Genomic DNA, 22,243 nt, shown 5'->3' with positions numbered 1-22,243 from the left:
CTCCCACTAACAGGAGAAGAAACACTGCAAGATACTGAGAGGATTTCCCCCATCAGTAGAGTTGAAGGAACAGTTTCAATGGGCATATCTGTGTACCTCCTTGGCTAGTAAAGCCACAAAATTCGAATGGAACATATACATGTTTCCACCATGACAGAAAGAAAAATAGAATATATACATATGTTTCTGCCCGTGAAAAGTTGAACTTCTACGGTATATTAAAAATAAACTATTGAAGTCCAGACATTAAAACTGAAAACAACTACTGTACATTAAAAAGAGTACAATTTTACTCTATACCAGATTCTGCTGTCCTCTGAATAGACAACATAAGAAAGTCACAGATTACCAGTGAGGCATTATACATCTTGTATTAATAATTGTGAGAGTAAAATATTGGGGCCTCTTTGCTCAAAGACTACATATAATTGAAATTTAAAGGCAAGCGTACAACTGTCTATAAAATAAACAAAAGAATAACGTATTTTGATGATGATGATGCTTGTTGTTTAAAGGGGCCTAACATCAAGGTCATCGGCCCCTAATGGTACGAAATGGAATGACAAATTAAAAGTCCAAAATTCTCCACTGACCAGAATTTAAAACGTGATGACGAAGAATGGATGGATATGAATTTAAAACAATCAGTGGATGCGACCCGCAATGCCTTACATTCACAGAAACTGACGTAAAACAATACGATTACTGACCAAGGGACTACTGCTATAGCATAACACTGAATCGATGATGCTTGCAGTTTAAAGGGGGTCCAAAATCCAAGTTATCGGCCCCTCATAACGGTACTTATCGCTAGGAAAGTAGAACCATGGTATTTGTCATGTTGCGGTATTAATCAAAAGTAGCAGAAACTCACAGTATTCCACACATTATGGTACTACTCACAGGTTATGAAATTCGACATATAATACAGACCTATGGTTTTTCTCACATTGCGGCGCCATTAACAGGCAACACAACCCCATGGTGTTCATCACATAAGAGTACTAACCAGAGGGACCTGCACTATCCCGTGGTGTTCCTCATATAGTGGGTATTAATCATAGGCAAGCCAGAACCATTGGTTCCGTCATCCCATTGTGTCGCTCATATAGTGCTACTAAACACAGGTACTGTAAAAGCCGTCGCGCTCTCGTTTGCTACTAATCACAAACCTATTTGGTACCTAATATAGTGGTACTATGCGCAAGTAAAAGCGACCCATGGTGTTCTCTGCGTGGTGGTACTAATCACAAGTAGTTTCATGGTTCCAAGGCAATCATCCCTTGGACGCCCCTTTTAGTTGCCTCTTACGACAGGCAGGGGATACCATGGGTGAATTCTTCGCCTGCATCCCCCACCCACAGGGGGTGTATGTTTGGTCCGCGAGAGGTACTTTATTTCCCACAAGTCCGCCGGCAAGCCGGTTAGGACCCCCCTATCCGCCACCTGGGACGCGTCACATGGGAGTATCACCTCTCCCCCTGCTACGCCTGCGTAGCAGGTTCGTGGAATAACGTATTTTACAGTATCATATGAGAAATGAATAATTTTAAATATTGTTGGGTGAAAATTAAATTATGATGTTTCCCCCTGATATTTTAGAAAGCTTCCCAAATAAACATTTTAAATATAATCCCGTTCCATATCATTAGTTAAACTTGTATCCATAATTAGCTTCAGTCTCTACATCAGCTGTACCTTTTATCTGTCACTAAATATAATTCAGACTCACCTGTTTCAATAAAAGCTGTCATCATAATCTGGTTCCCAATTTCTCCTCTGCTGATGATCAGCTTGTGCTTCTCATTCCTGGAACTCTCAGCCCTCCAAGTATCTTGGTTCTTCCTTGCCTGCAACCAATCAGATGGGCACTATATCTTCTTTCTTCAAATTTCCTGTAAAAATATTATCATTATTTAAAAATATATTGAGATTACTACTCAAGCAAAGAAACTACAGAAGTTATTTTAATACTATGTGAATGAAATATAAACCAGAATTACTTTTTACAATTTTATTGAATCCACCAACAAATACACAATGTGCACCTAATTTTTCTATACTATCATCATCATCATCATCTGCACTTTTCCAGCTGTTGACCGGGTCTGCTTGGAACATAAGCCTCTCCATCTCCTCTTGTCTTCCCACCACTTCTCCCTAGTCACCTTTGCCCAGCCCTCTTCTCTGTACATACTCTTCCACTCCTTTTATCCACCTGTCTCTTGGCCTTCCTCTTGGTCGTTTACCTGTTATCTCCATTTCGTGCATCCTCCTTGGTATCCTTTCCTCTTTTATTCTCTTCATGTGTCCATACCATCTAAGTCTAGATGCCTCTATCCTATTCTGTAGTGGCTCTTCTTTTACTATATCTCGAACCTTCTCATTTCTCATCTTATCCCATCTTGTCACTCCTATCCTGCTTCTCAGAAATTTCATTTCACTTGCCTGTATTCCTGCCTCATTACCCAAGTCTCAGCTGCATATGTCAGAACAGGTATATAGTACATCTTGTATATCACCCTTTTGCTTCTCTGAGAGACATCCTTGCTCCAAACCAGGCTTCTGACACTTTTCAGAATGCTCCTGCTTGTCTTCCACGCTTGATTATTTCCTTATCATTTCTTCCACTTTCGTCTGATGATGCTTGTTGTTTTAAGGGGCCTAACATCGAAGGTCATCGGCCCCTAATGGTACAAAATGAAATAACAAAAGTTTCAAAGGCATCCACTGACCAAAATAAAAATAAAATATGTCATGAAGAATAAATGGATGGACAGGAACCCAACAAAAAAACAACAAAAAAACAGTGGATCAGACTCAAAACACATCGAAAATAATATTATTACCAACTAAGGAACCATGTATAAAGCACAATGATGCTTGATGTCTAAAGGGGTGCAAAATCCACGTCTAAGGCCCCACAGAATGGTACATGTCGCAAGTAAAATAGAACCATGGTATGTGTCAAGTTGGGGTACTAATCAAAAGTAGCAAAGACTTACGGTGTTCCACACAAGGTGGTACTACTCACAAGTATTGCAATATGTACAAGTAACGCAGACCTATGGTGTGTCTCACACAATGGCGCAACTCATAGCCAACGCAAACTGAGAAGGTTTCCCACCTAGGTGTACTAAACACGGGCGCCGGTATTCCCGTGGTGTTCCTCACATAGTGGGTACTAATCACAGGCAACGCAGACCCACGGTGCTGCTCATATAGTGGTACAACTCACAGGCTACGCCCAGACCCGTGGTGTTGGTCACATGGGTACGACGCACGGGTACTGGAATCCACCAGGCCAGGCTTTTTACTGCTACTAATCACAAACCTATTTTGTACCTAATTTCGTGGTACTACTCGCAAGTACAGGCAACCTATGGTGTTCCCCGTGTGAAGGTATGATTCAAAATTAGTTTCATGGTTCTAATTCAATCAGCCCTTGGTCGCCCCTTTTAGTCGCCTCTTACGGCAGGCAGGGGATACCGCGGGTGTATTCTACATGCACGTCCACCCACCCGCAGGGGGTAGTGTGTTTGGTCCGCAAGAGGTATTTTATTTCCCTCAAGTCCGCCGGCAAGCCGGTTAGGACCCCTCTATCCGCCACCTGGGGACGCGCCACGTGGGAGTATCACCTCTCCCCCTGCTACGCCAGCGTAGTAGGTTCGTGGCCACTTTCCTCTACGATACTTCCTAAGTACTTGAAACTCTCTACCTTCCTAAGCTGTTCCCCTCCAAGCATTATCCCTCTCGTAGGTCTCTCCTTCTTTCTAGTTGTGATCACTATCTTGTTCTTTTGGGCATTAAATTTCACTCCATATTGTTCCACCTCATCTACCCAAGCATCTAACTGTTCCTTGATATCCTCTTCCTTTTCTCCCCAGACTGACAGGTCATCTGCAAAAGCTGAATATCTGTTGTACTTTATTGCCTTGAAATGTTCTTGATATCTTTGATTTAAGGTTCATTCAGTTCTTCTTATATAAAACATTTTACAGTCGTCACAAGTGAGCACATTTATAACAATAACCACAGCTTTTTCGGGATCAAAAAGGATATGAAATTAATTTTTAAGGGTAATTATGGATTTGAATTAAATACCCATGAAAACATTGAGATATTTTTGGTGGAGACAAGGGATCCAGGTAAAATTTTAAATGAAACAGTCGCAAGCAACATTTTGTTTACAATCTTGAGTGGACGTAACATCAAGTGCTTCCACCGTAACCTTGAGGTGACGCAACATCATGTGCTTGCAGCTCGTTTCCGTACTTAAATTTGAACGTTTGTTAGTACTCGACCAACAGCCTGAGCACAAGGAAAAGCCAGCCCTTCCTATGGTATGCTCATACCTTTTACAACATCATTTTAAGTTTATATGTATTATTTGCATGCTTTTACACTTGTTTTTTCTTTTTCTTATTTTACAGTTAATGTCAACAGGGCTACATTTTAAACTCATTTTAACTAATTTTGACAACACACTCATGTGGAGTTAAATTTAAATTCTAACACTGATGATGGACCTTAGTGTCCGAAAACCGATTATGTTTTAAAAAAGAGTGTGCTGATATGACTGTATATGATTAATAATAATAATAATAATAATAATAAAAAAATAACTACATCATCACTGTTAATAAGAAATGGCTTTGATATTTTATAATGATTCCTGGAATATCCTTCTTGGAACATGTTTCTGCCTTTAAGTGCCAATACATACACATTTTTCACTAAATTTCATATGAAAGCCAATTATTCTTGCCATCATGTTTTCCTTAGTTGACTTCTTTGCTAGATTCTATTTCCTAGTAAGTTCCTTTAATTTCTCCCTGCTTCCACAACCATTCCTAACTATTTTTTGCCAACCTGCACCTCCTTCTTAGCCTCTTTATTTCTGTGTTATAATATAGCGTGTCTTTATCATTCCTTATCACTTTTAAAGGGACATACCTATTTTCACATTCCTCAAGAACCCATATCATAAACTGTTTACATTTCTACTTACCGTTTTTCACTGATCATATTTACTTTTTTTAAACTCCCTGATGCCTGTATTATCAATGATATGTTCTGCCTAATAAGCCTACGTTTGTAACTTTCCTTTCTATTGCATTTATTTTTAACAATGACAAAAACAGTTTTGTGATCAGTTATACCATCTGCCACTTCAGTTTCTCTATAGAGCTCATCTGGTTTTATCAGCACCTCATCTAGAATATTCTTCTCTCTAGTTGGTTCCATCACTTTCTGATTCACCTGTCCTTCCCAATTTATCTTATTCACCATTTAATACAGTCATTTTTGAAATGGCCTTACTCCAAATTTTGACAAAATGAGTTAATGGTATGAGATTCTATATAGATATAGATACATCTTTCTGCATGAAAAGGGCTTTATTCTACATATTGTAAATGCATTTTGGTGACTTTGTTACAGTGGTCATTTTTGAAAGGGCTTTCACTCCTGGAATAATGCCCTTTTAATGGTGATCATCTTTTGCATGCCATTATGAATACCTAATGCACTATGCATTATGTTTCACTTTCCGTAGTTCAACTGTTGTTATTTCTGAACATGCGTGGTGAGATGTAAAATGGCGTCAAGTATTGACTTGGAATGTAGTGAAAGTACCAAGTAAAGAAAGAAAGAAAGGAGAATGCAATGTTAGAAATTATGAACAGAATGTTATAGAAAAGCAAGAGTGAAAGGTCACGAGTATACTACCCATGCAGGAAAACATGTTGCAGAAAGAAATACCGGTGAACAATGCAGGTCTGTACAATGCTTTCACATCTGCATCAAAATACAGTAGAACCCCATTTACCCAAAATAATGGGGGTGGAGCCATTTCGGTTGACGCATTTTTTCGGATGACACATGGTAAATATTTTCAGAAATTAAATGTCGAAATAAAATTTTATAAACTCTGTTAAGCAAAGGTGCATACTGTATATTAACATTAAAATGTTTACATAATGTCACTCATTGTATAAAATCAGAGATTTTCTTCTGAATTTTCTTGGCGCAGCGCTGTCGTGCAGCTAAGTCGCGCCACCATTTAATCAACAGTACATCAGCTGGTGTATGTTCATTGCTTTGTTCAACAAAGCGCAAAGCAATCTGAAATAATGAAACAATTTATTTTGTTACTACTGAACTGAATACCGTATACAGTAATTTTATTACAATACTGTAATTAAAGCATGTGGTATTATATTTTAATAAAAATTTGAAATCAATCTTACCACCTATGCATTAAATCCATCATCTGCTGTAACTCAATTCTCAGAACTGCTATTGTCAAAATAGGGTTTGCCTAGTAGCTCTCAGCACTTATAGCAGGAGAATAACTAATGTCGATGGCTAAAAAGGGGGTAAAAACAAAATATTAAAATACAATTTTGCCAGAGCATTTCGGTTAAGCCGGGTTTCGGTTAAGCGAAGTTCAGTTAAGCGGGGTTCTACTATATATTATTACTTTTACTGATGCATATTGTGTCTGAAATAGGATGACAAAGAAATGTTATATTTGTTTTGATTCCTTCTAGTTGGTGTGACAAGTGTTTTGAAAAACTCACAGAAAAATGATTGTATTGATATACTGCGGTGCTTCCAAGAGTTTAACACAAAAAATGAACAGGACACATTTTTAATTGGTTTTCTTGTTACAAAACCAATATGTAGAAGAAGGATGGCCACAGGGGTGAGTCTACTAGGAAATGATCACAGACGTCTTCCTAGGATTTTTTTGAGCCAGTAAAAACTGAACAATGTAAAGTGTGCCGTACAGCATTCATTTCTCTCTTTGGTATAACAGTGTAAAGAGTAAGGAGACTACAGTCATTAATGCTTTAGAAGAAGAGGCTAAAAGATATGCGGGGAGTTGGTAATAAGTAATAAGAACTGTGCTATGGCACCTGCATGTTTGAAACTCATTCATGATCACATAGAGCCATTTCCTGTACTAGAGTCGCAGTACTCTTCACATGAATTTAGATATTTGGACTTCAGGCTCACAATTCAGGCTACGTATGACTTGTTTTAAACAAAACATTCAAATTCTGGCATTACATACAAGTACTATGCCAAATATTTCAGGAAACATTTCAATCTGTCATTCAGTCCACCACTAGTTACACAGGCATGAAATGCAAAGAACTCAAATTAAGAATGAAAAATCCTATGTTGAATGATACTGGTAAAAGAGTAGCTGCTATGGAGCTTGTTGTACATAAATGCTGAGCTGATAAATTCTCCAAGAGCATGGAAATTACTGAGGAAGAATGCAAACATAGTGATTCACTTCTTGGCATTTGTTTTGACTTCATGCAAAACTTGCCACTGTTAAAACTGCCAACACAGGATGTATTTTATCTTTGGCAGCTATGGGAAAATGTATTTTGTATCCATAACATGAAGAATAATGAGTCTGTAATGTATATATACCATGAAGGCATTGTGAAGAAAGGAGCAAATGAAATATTTCCATTAATGATATAAAATACAGTAATATGTACCAGAAAATGTCAAAGAGCTAAGTTTGTTTTCTGACAGATGCATTGCTCAAATTAAGAATCAGTGTATGATTTGAATGTGTGCATCTTTGGTGGACACTAAACGTTTTGATAAAGTGGAACAGTTTTTTCCGATTCGTGGACAGGAAATTTTCCATGATGAAACGGGTAACCAGAAGATCTGATAGGGTGTATATGGTGAAAGAATATTGTGAAATGGTTGATAATGCTTCCAAAAATCATAAGTTCACTATAAAGCTTTTTTTTTTTGCTATTTGTTTTACGTCACACCGACACAGATAGGTCTCATGGCGACAATGGGATAGGAAAGGCCTAGGAATGGGAAGGAAGCGGCTGTGGCCTTAATTAAGGTACAGCCCCAGCATTTGCCTGGTGTGAAAATGGGAAACCACAGAATACCATCTTCAGGGCTGCCAACAGTGGGGTTCGAACCCACTATCTCCCGGATGCAAGCTCACAGCTGCGTGCCCATAACCGCACGGCCAACTCGCCTGGTACCATAAAGCTAATAGAAACTGAAGATATCTACAGCTTCTCTCAGTGGGGGCCAACATACTACAGGAAAGGGAAGTAGACATGGTAGACATGTTCCAAAAAGCCAGATAGACAGATTTCAACCATGTTCTTTTATGCATTTTGAACATAGTAAGTTCTGAATACTATTTCTATGATGATTTGATGAAATGGCCTGTTCGTAACACTGCTGCTGATGATGATCAATGAAACAATTTTTTATGTAGTTGACTTACAATACTGTCAATGAGTAAAAAACAAAGCAACTTAAAACACTACTAAAAATATAACTTGACCATGTGTATGAATTACTTAGACCTTATTCCAAGATTTTGGACTTATTTTTTTCAAAGAGATTGAAAAACTTAGCAACTGCAGTAATTGAAAAATATCCATTTCATTCTGTTATTTAAACATTGGAGTGCCTGTTACATTCCATATACTCACCCATAGAATGTTTTCCGTCGTTCCTGAAAACTTAAGATTTCGGAGTAAGGCACTTTCAAAAATGACTATCATTTGTTCGTCGTGCTTTCTGTCATTTGCATTACCTTCCCAATTGACATTTGGTAAATTGAGATCACATGCTACAATAACATTCCTTTCTGTGTCGTTTCTCACACACCTCCTTATCTTATCAAATAATTCCACATCAATGTCAGCACCACCCTTTCCAGATGTGTACACCCTAAAAATATCAATTTGCCTATGATCTTCAGAGATGAGACGTACATTTCTATGAATACTTCTCCCTCCTACCATTCCTATCCTGTCTCTGTGATAAATACTGCGGTTCCATGAGAACATTTTCACATCCATAATATCACTTCTCAGCCATGATTCTACTTCTATTACAATATCTGGTAAATATATATCTATTAATTCTCTTCTCTTCTTTACAGTGCTTCTACAGTTTAACACTAAAATACAATGTCATTCGTACTTGACTTCCAGCTTTTTGTACTCTTAGCACTGTTCCCTAGTCCACACAATTTCCTTGAATGTACCTCCCTTTAACCCTTCTAAAGAAACCTCCTTATATGTAACAATGCTGTTCAAGTGAAGGCCATCCGAGCACAGATCCCTATCTCCTACCCACCCATTGGGATCTACAAATCTTAATTCCAGTGTCCCACATACCTACTTCATAGTCTCATTTAAATCACCTATCACCTTCCAGACAGTATACCTCCTACACAGTATTCCACTGATAACAATATCTGCTCCCTTAAAAGCAATGCCATCATATGAAATGCTCGATCAAATGAAAAATGGCACAGTTTCTCACTTTTCACGAACAGTCCTCCGCTGGTGTTCTAAGAATGCCAAGTTCCACAGCTGGAATAACTCGGCCACAGACAGCGGAGAACACTGACCTACCATTTTCCGTTGTGTGCCCACTCCCCATTCCTATCAGGGCTTCAGAGCAGGGGTCATAAGCTGGAATACTGTGATGAACCAGTGTGTCAAGTACCAGTAGCTGTCAGAACATGTATGAACCAGAGGAATTGCATGCTATGAAAAGAAAGTTATCTAACTCCCCAGGCACTTCTTGCCAATATTCAGGCAGGCTGTTCCATTCGGGTAGGTAACTCCTTTAACTTAGAGTTTGTTATCTTAATCAGATTGGTTAAATATTTATAACTGGTCCGTATTGATTACAATCTTATTATAATTAAAATCACACATACATATGTCTAGTCAATACTTAATATTATATGTTAAATGTTTATTACCACTTTACATTCCGTACATGTTTTGAGAACATCAATTTTCTCTTCTTCAGCAGTTACACAAATTGCCCAAAAATCATAGACCTATTATCTATGTTGTTGTTTGAGTCATCAATCCATAGACTAGTTTGATGCAGCACTCCATTGTACCCTATCCTGTGCTACCCTTTTCATTTCTACATAACTACAGCATCCTACATCTGCTCTAATCTGCTTGTCATATTCATACCTTGGTCTACCCCTACCGTTCTTACCACCTACACTTCCTTCAAAAACCAACTGAACAAGTCCTGGGTGTCTTAAGATGTGTCCTATCATTCTATCCTTTCTTCTCGTCAAATTTAGCTAAATCGATCTCCTCTCGCCAATTCGATTCAGTATCTCTTCATTTGTGATTCGATCTATCCATCTATTCTTCTGTAACACCACATTTCAAAAGCTTCTATTCTCTTTCTTTCTGAGCTAGTTATTGTCCATGTTTCACTTCCATACAATGCCATGCTCCACACGAAAGTCTTCAAAAAAATCTTTCTAATTCCTATATCAATGTTTGAAGTGAGCAATTTTCTTTTCTTCAGAAAGCTCTTTCTTGCTTGTGCTAATCTGCAGTTTATGTCCTCCTTACTTCTGCCATTGTTAGTTATTTTACTACCCAAGTAACAATATTCATCTACTTCCTTTAAGACTTCATTTCCTAATTTAATATTTCCTGCATCACCTGCCTTCGTTCAACTGCACTCCATTACTTTTGTTTTGGACTTATTTATTTTCATCTTGTACTCCATACCCAAGACTTCGTCCATACCATTCAGCAGCTTCTCGAGAGTTCTGCAGTCTCAGATAAAATAACAATATCATCGGCAAATCTCAAGGTTTTGATTTCCTCTCCTTGGATTGTGATTCCCTTTCCAAATTCCTCTTTGATTTCCTTTACTGCCTGTTCTATGTAAACACTGAAAAGGAGAGGGGACAAACTGCAGCCTTGCCTCACTCCTTTCTGGATTATTGCTTCTTTTTCAAAGCCCTCGATTCTTATCACTGCAGACTGATTTTTATACAGATTATAGATAATTCTTCGTTCTCGGTATCTGATCCCAATCACCTCCAGAATCTTAAATAGCTTGGTCCAATCAACATTATCGAATGCCTTTTCTAGATCTATGAATGCTATGTACGTGGGCTTGTCCTTCTTGATTCGATCCTCTAAGATCAGACGTAAAGTCAGGATTGCTTCATGTGTTCCTACATTTGTTCTGAAGCTAAATTGATCTTCTCCCAACTCAGCTTCAAATTGTTTTTCCATTCTTCTGTAAACAATACATGTTAAAATTTTGCAGGCATGAGATACTAAACTAATGGTGCAATAGTTTTCACACCTGTCAGCACCGGCTTTCTTGGGAATAGGTATAACAACATTCTGCCGAAAATCGGATGGGACTTCTCCTGTCTCATACATCTTACACACTAAATGGAATAACCTTGCCATGCTGGTTTCTCCTAAGGCAGTCAGTAATTCAGAGGGAATGTCATCAATTCCAGGTGCCTTGTTCCTATTTAGGTCGCTCACAACTCTGTCAAACTCTGACCTCAAAATTGGGTCTCCCATTTCATCAGCATCAACAGACTCTTCTTGTTCCAGAACCAAATTATCTACATCTTCACCTTGATACAACTGTTGGATATGTTCCTGCCATCTATCTGCTTTGTCTTCTTTCCCTAGAAGTGGCTTTCCATCTGAGCTCTTAATATTCGTACATCTAGATTCCTTTCTCCAAAGGTTTCTTTGATTTTCCTGTATGCAGCATCTACATTTCCTAGGACCATACAACCTTTGACATGCTTGCACTTCTCCTTCAGCCAGTCTTCCTTAACTACCTTGCACTTTTTATCCACTTCGTTCTTTAATCGCCTGTACTCTTTTCTACCCTCTTCACTTCTAGCATTTTTGTATTTTCGTCGTTCATCAATCAGGTCTCGTATCTGTTGAGTTATCCACTGATTCTTAGTTGATCTTTTCCTCCTTCCTAAACATTTCTTCAGCAGCCCTGCTGACTTCATTTCTCATGACTATCCACTCTTCCTCTATTGTACTTCCTTCAGCCTTGTGCAACATGTTCCTTGAAAGAATCCCTCACATTCTTTTCTTTCAACTTGTCTAGATCCCATCTCTTTGCATTCTTTCCTTTCTTCAATTTCTTCAGCTTCAGATGGCATTTCATGACCAACAAGTTGTAGTCAGAGTCCACGTCTGCTCCTGGGAAAGTTTTGCAATCCAACACCTGGTTTCTGAATCTCTTCCTTATCATAATGAAGTCTATTTGATACCTTCCAGTGTCTCCAGGTCTCGTCCATGTATAAAGCCATCATTTGTGGTGTTTGAACCAAGTATTGGCAAGGATTAAATTATGATCAGTGCAGAATTCAACCAGCCGACTTCCTCTTTCGTTCCTTTGTCCCAATCCGAATTCTCCTACTGTATTACCTCCTCTTCCTTGGCCTATCATTGCTTTCCAGTCTCCCATCACAATTAGATTCTCGTCACCTTTTACATATTATTATTTATAAATTTCATTTTCCGTATTGACAGATTCAAAGTACAGATAAGAAAAGTGTTTTTCCACCAATCAATACACAATTTATTTTAAATAGATTAAACTGATGATGGCCGTTAAAGAGCCGAAACCGGTACTAGTTTAATCTATTTAAAATAAATTGTGTATTGATTGGTGGAAAAACACTTTTCTTATCTATACCTTTTACATATTGTATTGAATCTTCTATCTCTTCATATGTTCTTTCGATTTCCTCATCGTCCGCTGAGCTAGTAGGCATATAGACCTGCACTATTGTGGTGGGCATTGGTTTGGTGTCTATCTTGACGACAATAATTCTTTTACTATGCTGGTCGTAGTAGTTTACCCGCTGCCCTATTTTCTTATTCATTATTAAACCAACTCCTGCATTTCCTCTGTTTGATTTTGTGTTGATAATTCGGTAGTCGCCTGACCAAAAATCCTGTTCTTCCTGCCAACATATTTCACTTATACCAACTACATCTAACTTTAGTCTATCCATCTCCCTTTTCAGATTCTCTACTCTATCACAACGATTCAAATTTCTAACATTTCCACGCTCCGACTCGCAGAATGTCAGTATCCATCTTCTTGATGATCGCCTCCTCTTGTGTAGTCCCCACCCGGAGATCGGAATAGGGGACTAGTTTACCTCCAGAATATTTTTTTTTTGCTAGGGGCTTTACGTCGCGCCGACACAGATAGGTCTTATGGCGATGATGGGATAGGAAAGGCCTAGAGTTGGAAGGAAGCGGCCGTGGCCTTAATTAATGTACAGCCCCAGCATTTGCCTGGTGTGAAAATGGGAAACCACGGAAAACCATTTTCAGGGCTGCCGATAGTGGGATTCGAACCTACTATCTCCCAGATGCAAGCTCACAGCCGCGCGCCTCTACGCGCACGGCCAACTCGCCCGGTCCAGAATATTTTACCCGGGAGGAAGCCATCATCAGTACATCATTCATACAGAGAGAGCTGCATGTCCTCGGGAGTTAGTTACGGCTGTAGTTTCCCCGTTGTTTTCAGCCGTGTAGCAGTATCAACACAGCGAAGCCATGTTGAGTATTATTACAAGGCCATATCAGTCAATCATCCAGACTGCAGCCCTTGCAACTTCCGAAAGGCTGCTACCCCCCTTTATCTATAACATTACAATATAAACCGTCTTATGATTACAAATCTACTTATAACCTGTAAAGCAACACGTTCTAATATCTCCTAGTGAAACTACAATTTGCATTAATAATTAAACAATACACTTTCTTCTTGGGCAATATGGCTGTGTGTTTTTCGCTCCTGCCTATACTCTTGAGCAAATCTTTAGGGAAGCACTTGACAACATCTCAGAGGGAATAAAGGTAAACAGTGAAGTCATAAACAATATATAGTATGCAGATGACACCATACTCATTGCTGACAGTACTGAGCAACGGTAAAATCTCTTAGACAAGGTGTGCCATGGAAGCCTTCAATACGGCCTTCATATTAATGTAATAAAGACAAAATACTGTACATGGTCATCGACAAAAACAACTGTCTCACTGTGATACTCCAAAATATCTAGGAGTGAAGTTGGATCGCTCCTTCACTTTTAAAACTGACTGCAAAGAGATGAAGTTGAAAGTATCTGCTAGAAATAACATAATTTGTAAACTGGCACCACCTGAGGTGCAGAGCCAAATGTAGCCTACTCCATACATCTGCCTTGGCATTGTGTTTCTCAGCAGTAGAATACTCGGCACCAGTTTTGTGGAACTCCGCACGTTAGACAGATTGATGTAGCTCTGAATGAGACTAGAGGCACTGTGTTAGGGATGTCTGAGGCCAACTTATCTGTAAAATATATCAAATCATAGAAATAGCACCACCAAATACTCGGGAAAGAACAGCTGCAGAAATGGAGAAGAAGAAGCAGGAATCTGATCCGAGACATCCCCTGTACAGACACAAACAACAGCTTCCAAGGCTAAGATCAAGAAAGAGCTTCTTGCAGTTGATGGTGGACATTACATCATCACCTAGTAAGCGTTGACTCCAACTGTGGTGAGATTTGTTACCTGAAGAGCATTGGGAGAATGTTATGGAGATACCTGTGGCAGACTATCATTTGCAGTATGCTACATGGAAGACGTTCAATAGGCTGAGAACTGGGGTGTCCTGATGCAAGGTGAATCTGAAGAAATGGGGATACATCACTGACTTTCGTCTTTTATCTTCAAGATCATGATTAACTTCGGATCTCTCGACCAACTTTGACTTTTATTCTCTCTTCTTTACTTTGATTATATAAAAAATTTCGCCATCGTCTAATTATAACCGCCAGACTATCAACTTTACTTTTATGCAATCTTACTACTTGTTGTATAACAATCTGTTGTTTTATCCATTGTACTTATTTTAGCAGCCTTCTAATGTTAATTTTGTTAATACTTCCACTATTGTATCTCATCACATTGTATTTTCAAACCATCATTGTTATTTTTAATGTTATTTTACTTCAAATCTATTCAAGATTTTAATATTCATTTCATTACTACATGTTATTTAGACGCTTATTTTTAATTTAAGGTTAAGACTATGGCTGATGATGCCTTTAGGGAAGGCGAAACATGTACCACTATTAGCTAACAAATTTATGTAAATCATCCAAGACGATTTTGTATTGATTAGGTGGTAAATAAATAACTTAATGTTATTATTTCAATCATACATCACTGAATACAAGCGTTGCAAGTGTGGTGATTAACAGGATCCACAACATTTGCTGATCTGCAGAAACCTGCCTGAAAGTTGCAGCATGAATGTTCTAATTTCTGCTAATGATAAGGCCATCAAGACTGCTGAATTTTGGTCCTCACATTCCATCTAGTAATGCAGTTTGTATACTTACACAGATTTCTGTATTTAACGATGTAAAATTGATATCCGGGACACATAAAATAAATAAAAGAAATAAATCAGCAAAAAATAAAGTACCATTCCATGTACTCAAGGCTAACAGTCAGCCTGCTGAGGGGATCCAGTCTTAGAAATCAGATGCTGCATATAATGAGCAAGAAACACCTTAACTGAAATGGCAGAAATGCTACACAGTCATGATCTCAGCCTAAACTTGAAGAGGCGAATAGCGAGGTGTTATGTCTACACCACACTTACAGTATTTATGGTGTCAAAATGTTTTGGCACTGTTATCAAAGAGAAGAAAAAGTAAGCTTTCAAAATGAGGATCTACAGGCACCTGCTCAAGATTAGCTGGGTCCAGCATATGTTCAATGAAAAAGTTTTTAAACGTATTGGTTGTCAGTCTGAATTCATGTTCGCCCCTGTGGGTGGGGGTGGTAGAATAACAACCACGGTATCCCCTGTCATTCACAAGAGGTGACTAAAATGGGGCCCCAGGGGCTCTTAACTTGGGAGCGTGGGTTGGTGACCACAGGGCCCTCAGCTGAGTTCTGGCATTTCTTCTACTTACGTCTGCCAGGCTCCTCACTTTTATCTATCCTATCTGACCTCCCCTGGTCAACTCTTGTTCTTTTCTGAATCATGTAGACTTTCAATTGACAAGACAAAGACATTATTTGCGGCTTGTTCAAGTAATGATTAATGTGGAAAGGGAATGAAATTCTGATGACTGCGTGGGTATAGAGCTAGAAGAAGCCCATTTCAATCACAATGATGTGACTTGTGATGGTGAAGCACCTACGAGACCACACAGCATATAAGTGTCAATCAAAGCTGAGCAAAAGAAATTCACAGTATCCTTTATTAACCGAAATGAGACATGCAATACTCCAATTAAAGTCAAATTTATGCTGTATTTATTATTAAATTTGTATATATCCATTGCTTTCTTCTGCTATTAGCATTGTAAAAGTATATAAAATGTACAATAAAACGGAAATAAACTGTGTTATTTATGTCGTTAGTAATTCTCTGGATTATCCGGATTTTCAGTCATCCAGATTGGGCCCAGTCCTGCTTGGGCTAGATAAACGAGTATATAAATGCAATACAATGAGTGAGTTACAGTGCTACTGTTCTTTTCTTGCAATTTTTTTCAGAATTTGCTGTTTTTCTGAAGTTTTTAATAATACTGTATTATTATAGTAACTTTCATCACAAGCGATGATTTATCACCTGCAGCAAGGGCCCAGCTCCATGGCTACCTGGTCAGCAAGATAGCATTTGGTCCAAGGGGTCTCAAGTTCAATTCCAGGCCGGGTTGGAGATTTTCATCTTCATTGGTCTTCAGTGTGCAGTCTTCAGCATTAGACATCATCATCTATGGGCTCCTCCATGAAGACGTGTAGATCGCTCAGAAGTCCTCAAAAGACCTGCAGCAGGCCTCTATGGAGATCATACACCATTATTATCACCTGCAGCATGGGAAAATGGATAGCAATAATTCAATACTAGTATTTGTAAGTTGATCATAAAACAAATACTAAACATACAATCCCACCAAGATAATATTCTTCTCAACGTCTTAGGAATATACAAATTTCTTCTTAATATTCACTGAAACATAAACGGGGAGAGAAGGGGAAAGAACGACATTGGTCTGTAGTACACGTAAGCCTAGAAAATCCTTAAGTTATGATTGTATGGAGATGGAGATGTATGAGGTAAAGATAATACCTGCAAAGTAAAAGTGCTTTGTTCAGATCATGAATAAAGGAGTTAAAACATGAGTATGAAGCAGTGTAGGGCTGGCAGGGACGATACCAGTTCGAGATGGTCTTCATTACGGATCCACACCGAGTCCCTATATATTTCAACTTGGCCGTTGATATCTTCTCTGAAAGCTTATGAGAACCAGCTCCTTGACGCATTTTAATTGTAGATGACATACTATGCAGCATCAGTAGAAAACTGCTTGAGCGTAAACTGGAATCCTAGAGAAAAGCCCTAGAGGTAAGGGGTCTTAAAATTAGCCAGAATAAAGTGAGTACCTGTGGCTTGCAGAAAAGGGAATTTTAATTGAGATGGATGGAGAAAACCCCCATACAGAGAATGGTTTTGTGTACTCAGGATTCACTGTATCTAGGAGCTGGCAGTTAGGATTTAGAGATGACTTGCAGACTGCAGGCCAGTCAGTCAAACTAGGAACTGTCTGCTGTCCTCTGTGAAGAGGAATAAATATCAACTAAAGGGAAATGTCAGTAAGTGGGCTGCGAGGCCTGCAATAGCACATGGAACAGAGACTTGGTCAACAGTGAAGTCGTAATGCCAGAGGCTGGAGGTTGTCAAAATGAAAATACAGAGTTGAATGTGAATAAGTGGTGTTTCAAGGATGGGCCAAGTCAAGGATAATTTCACGAGGAACAGTGTTAAAGTGACAACAAAAATGTTGAAGAGAGATAACTGCTCTGGTATCGTCGCATTAAGCACAAAATGGAAATAATTTGGGAAGAAGAGTGTTTGGCCTGGAGGTAGAAGGCAGAGAAGGTGGGCAGACAGCATGCATGGAGATCTAAGGGAGAGGCATGTAAGAGAACACGGAATAATGACTGGGACAGACGCAAATGGAAGCGTTCGGTCTATATGAACAGGAAACGAGAAATATACCATATGATTCAGAGCAATATAACCCTAACCTTATTGATGACTAAGTTCATATTCAATATGGTAATTTAAGCTCTCAAGCCCAGTTCCAAAGCCTGAAAGAATGCAATATAAAGCAAAATGTTAGTGTACGATGTTGGCCAAGGAAGAAAAGTAAGCTTACTAGACACATATAAAGCCATTGTTGTCTTCATCCGCGTTTTATCCTCTATGAACCTTGGCTGGGGATATAATTCCAACAAAGAAAAGTATGCTACGGTACCAGTACCGTATGTTCGTAAAGAACGTTGAAATTGCGTGTAAGGTGACTTGTATAGATCTAAACTATGAAGAGTCTGGGACAGTATTTTTTGAAAAGTCTAGTGTTTTATTCAGCTTTGATAATTATCTGATTGTTATTTTAAAGAACAAGAATAACAGGATGTCTACGGATTTAAACTAGGAGAGGATGATTATAAGGAAGGGGGGATAAGCCAATGTTTTCCTAATACACTGACACATCATTAGCATCATTTACTATTGAATATGTGATGGACGCAGTAACTGGCATATAATTAATTAAAATCCAAACACACTGTAATGTTATAGGTTAACCATACCAGTTTTTCTTTTCTATTTAAGACACATCCCGTTGCAGTTCAAGGAAAATAAAAACAAAACCATAGAAATTACAGATCGTATTTTACACAGTTGTGAACTATTGAATTGACTAATAACTATCGAAATAGTCGATAGTTTCAACTATCGTAACTAAGACCGACTCGAAAATGCTAGCGCGTGATATTTCTGTCTTATAAAGAAGAACTATGTTTCTTTTGTGGTTTCTGTGGAGTATCTCTGTCTTTATTTTGGGTGCTAAGTGTGTGACAGTGTTATCTAGTGTATCCATGGTCGTTTAATAGTGTTTTAGGGTCATAATTATTCTTTAATTTTATGCCCTACGTGTCATCCATCTTGCTTATAGCTACAATCGATCCATAGATATTACTATTTAGAGGGTATCTTATTTATATTTTGATCATTATCTTTGACTTAACTAGCACTAATTTTGTTTCAATAGACAATAGAAAGACGAGAGTGTAGAAATCGAGATAATCTCTAGCGATTCCTGCGGAGAATGCAAAAAGGCAGTAACAGAAACTACGGCAGCGGTAGGGTGTGATGGTAGCTGCAAGCGATGATTCCACAAGGAATATTCAGGAGTCAGTGCAGGGGATTTCACAACACTAAAGAAACCAAGCTGCACGTTACTCTGGCTATGCAAGGAATGTAAGGAGTTCTTTCTACTAATGAAAAATGGCGAAGAGGAATTAAAGGAACTAAGGAGTGAAAAAAAAAAAAAAAAAAAAAAAAAAACATGAAGCAAGAAATTAAAGAAAGCGTATTGCAAGAAATAAGTAAGGTATTACAAATACAGAAGGAAAGGGTGACAGCAGTTGAGAACCCCAGTATGTATGTGATTAAAAATTCAGATGGAATTGAAAAGAGAAACTTGAATAAGACAGCCCCGCAACCGCCAAAGGTGGAGCAAGGCCATCCACAATACCACGGCAATTTTGAGGCAGGAAAGTGGACGAGCCAGCGAAAGAGACGCTTGCTCATCAAACCTTATAACACTCACAACAACACTTACAATGGAAAGACAGGATAAATCTGACTTGAGCAAAAAGATACATAACCAAGAAGAAAGTCATACTTCGTCCTCTGTTGTATCACGCAAAGTTATAGGGAAAACTCAACAATCCAATGGTGTAATAGGAAATAAAGATGATACCAGCAGCAACAATTACCTAAGAGCAGCCGTGCATACGGCCTGGCTATACGTTGGGCGTTTACACAATGAAACAACTACAGGGGACATGAGGATCTATACGAAAGACAACGGCATTGCAGACATAGAATGCGATCCAATAAATCAAAGGGGTATAAAAAGGCTTTCCGTATTGAAATTCATTTTTGTGAGCTTGAACGAGTAAATGTCCCAGGTTTCTGGCCCACAGTACTGCTAGTAAGGCGTTTTCTTTTTCGACGACGCGAAGAGGGCACCAGGTTACAACCAGGATTCCGTAGCGAATCGACCGCAGGAGCAAATACTACTATGGAATATAGAAGGGATGAAGAATGCAATTGCTATGCTGCCCAATAACTACTTTCAGAAGTTTGACAAGCTATACTAACAAAAACAATGCTGATAAATGGAGATGACTTACATGCGCTTCCAGGACTCTATAGTGTACACTCGCCACTCAAACATTAGGTAGGCCGTCAGGAGGGGTCTCAATACTCCTCAAACCAACAGTAGGGAAGATCAGAGAAATAAGGAAAGAATACAACATAGTAATGGTGAAAATGGAAAGCCTGGCTATTATTGGAATGTACTTAAAACCAGACACCTCTATAGGGGATGCGGTGGAATCAATTATGAAGGCAATAATACAGGTAGAAACCGAAAGAAACGTAATATTTGCAGGATATTTCAACGCGAGGATTGATAAACCCGATCAGAAAACAGAAATCATACTGGATATTATGAATGAGGAAGGATTCACTGTTATAAACAAACCAGAGCTCGTAACTTACGAGGACGGTTTGAAATGTTCTCGGAATCACCGTTAGATGTCAGTGCTAGAACAACGAGGTTCCCGCGCAATAATCACACATCCTTTGTGAGTGAACACGAGGCACGTCAGTGCTCTAGCTGCAGGAGTGTGGTAGTGACGACTCTTTGTTGTTGTTCCCGCGTAGTGATTTGTGACAATGGAAAGAACTGAGATTCGACCAGTGATAAATACTTTGTAAAGAAAGGTATGAAAGCAAAGGAAATTCATGCCGACTTTCAGAACACACTGGGGGACTCTGCTCCTTCATTTTCAACTGTTGCCAAGGGGACCAGCGAGTTTAAATTTGGTCGGGAGAGCTTGGATGATGATCCGCGTAGTGGACGGCCAAAAATTGTTACGACCCCAGAATTTATTGCAAAGTGCATAAAATGGTCATGGAGGATCGTTGACTGAAAGTGCGGGAGATTTCTGAAGCTGTAGGGATGTTTTCTGAACGAGTATATTATATTTTAACTGAAGAATTAGGTATGAAAAAAATATCCGCAAGATGGGTGCCGCGGCTCTTGACATTGGACAATAAACGCACCAGATTGGAAATGTCCGAACAAAGTCTGGCCCGTTTTCAGTGCAACCAACAAGATTTTTTGAGCCGGTTTGTGACTACAGATGAAACTTGGGTCCACTACTATACCCCAGAGACAAAACAGCAGTCAAAGCAGTGGAAACATGCTGATTCACCACCACCAAAGAAAGCAAAGGCAGTGCGTTCGGCGTCGGGTGTACCACATATGCACGAGGAAAGGGTGGTGAATCGAAATCTATATTTATACTGACGCGGTAGGGCGTAATTGAAACGAAGACGAATAATATTTGGTGATATTACGTCTAGAATAGATACCCTCCGTATACCAGTACCAAGGTTTAGAGGGAACGACCGGCTGTATATTATAATAGGAATTTCCTTTATGGAATGCAGAAATATTCCAGTCCAATTGCCAATTACGATACGCTGTATGTTTAAGAATGCGATAGGAATCTGTCGGGAAACTGCTATCTGAAGCGGAGATGTATCAGCGCGAGCAGCATGTGTAGTAAAACCATCACCTTGTTCGCTTCCATATATACCGGTACCCTTATGGCTAGGGACCCAAACCAGCGTAAGAAAGACACCAGATTGATGCATAGAATATAGAAGGCTATTAACATTGTTTAGTGAGAAATTAGAAGCCATTAGCGATTGCAAGACACTAAGAGAATCAGTACCGTATAAATAGTAGATTTTTTAATGGAAAGTTTCTTGATATGTGTCCGGCTCCATGGCTATATGGTTAGCGTGCTGGCCTTTGGTCAGAGGGGTCCCGAGTTCGAATCCCGGTAGGGTCGGGAATTTTAATCATCATTGGTCAATTTCGGCGGCTCGAGGGCTGGGTGTATGTGTCGTCTTCATCATCATTTCATCCTCATCACGACGCGCAGGTCGCCTACGGGAGTCAGATCAAAAGACCTGCACCAGGCGAGCCGAACATGTCCTCGGACACTCTCGGCACTAAAAGCCATACGCCATTTCATGATAGGTATATAACAGTGCTTGTCTGATGGAAAAGAGTTCTGCGGAGAAAGTGGTGAAGACAGACGGTAAATGATATAGCTCTGCCACTTGTATGTTGGCCATAAAGAAGGCTGCCCCGACTCCATGGGAATAGTTAGCGCCATCAGTATAGATATTGAGCCCTTGATCATTAAGGGGTACACGTAAT

At 39.1% G+C, this 22,243-nt stretch overlaps 1 long non-coding RNA gene across 1 annotated transcript in view; it reads right to left on the bottom strand.

The window, feature by feature from the left end:
- The window catches only part of LOC136872447 (uncharacterized), a 32,695-nt gene extending 14,134 nt beyond the window's left edge, over positions 1-18,561 (bottom strand). The window contains exons 1-3 of the long non-coding RNA XR_010859901.2: positions 18,525-18,561; positions 16,498-16,736; positions 1,733-1,895 (exon numbers count right to left, since the gene is read on the bottom strand). This is a non-coding gene — a long non-coding RNA (uncharacterized lncRNA). The remainder of the gene's footprint in view (positions 1-1,732; positions 1,896-16,497; positions 16,737-18,524) is intronic.
- Between the last annotated feature and the right edge of the window lie 3,682 nt (positions 18,562-22,243).

This window comes from Anabrus simplex, chromosome 4 (genome assembly GCF_040414725.1).
Source record: "Anabrus simplex isolate iqAnaSimp1 chromosome 4, ASM4041472v1, whole genome shotgun sequence".
NCBI classification, from domain to species: Eukaryota; Metazoa; Arthropoda; class Insecta; order Orthoptera; family Tettigoniidae; genus Anabrus; species Anabrus simplex.
The sequence above is the reverse complement of the archived record's forward strand: the minus strand, read 5'-3'. Positions and strand labels throughout refer to the sequence as shown.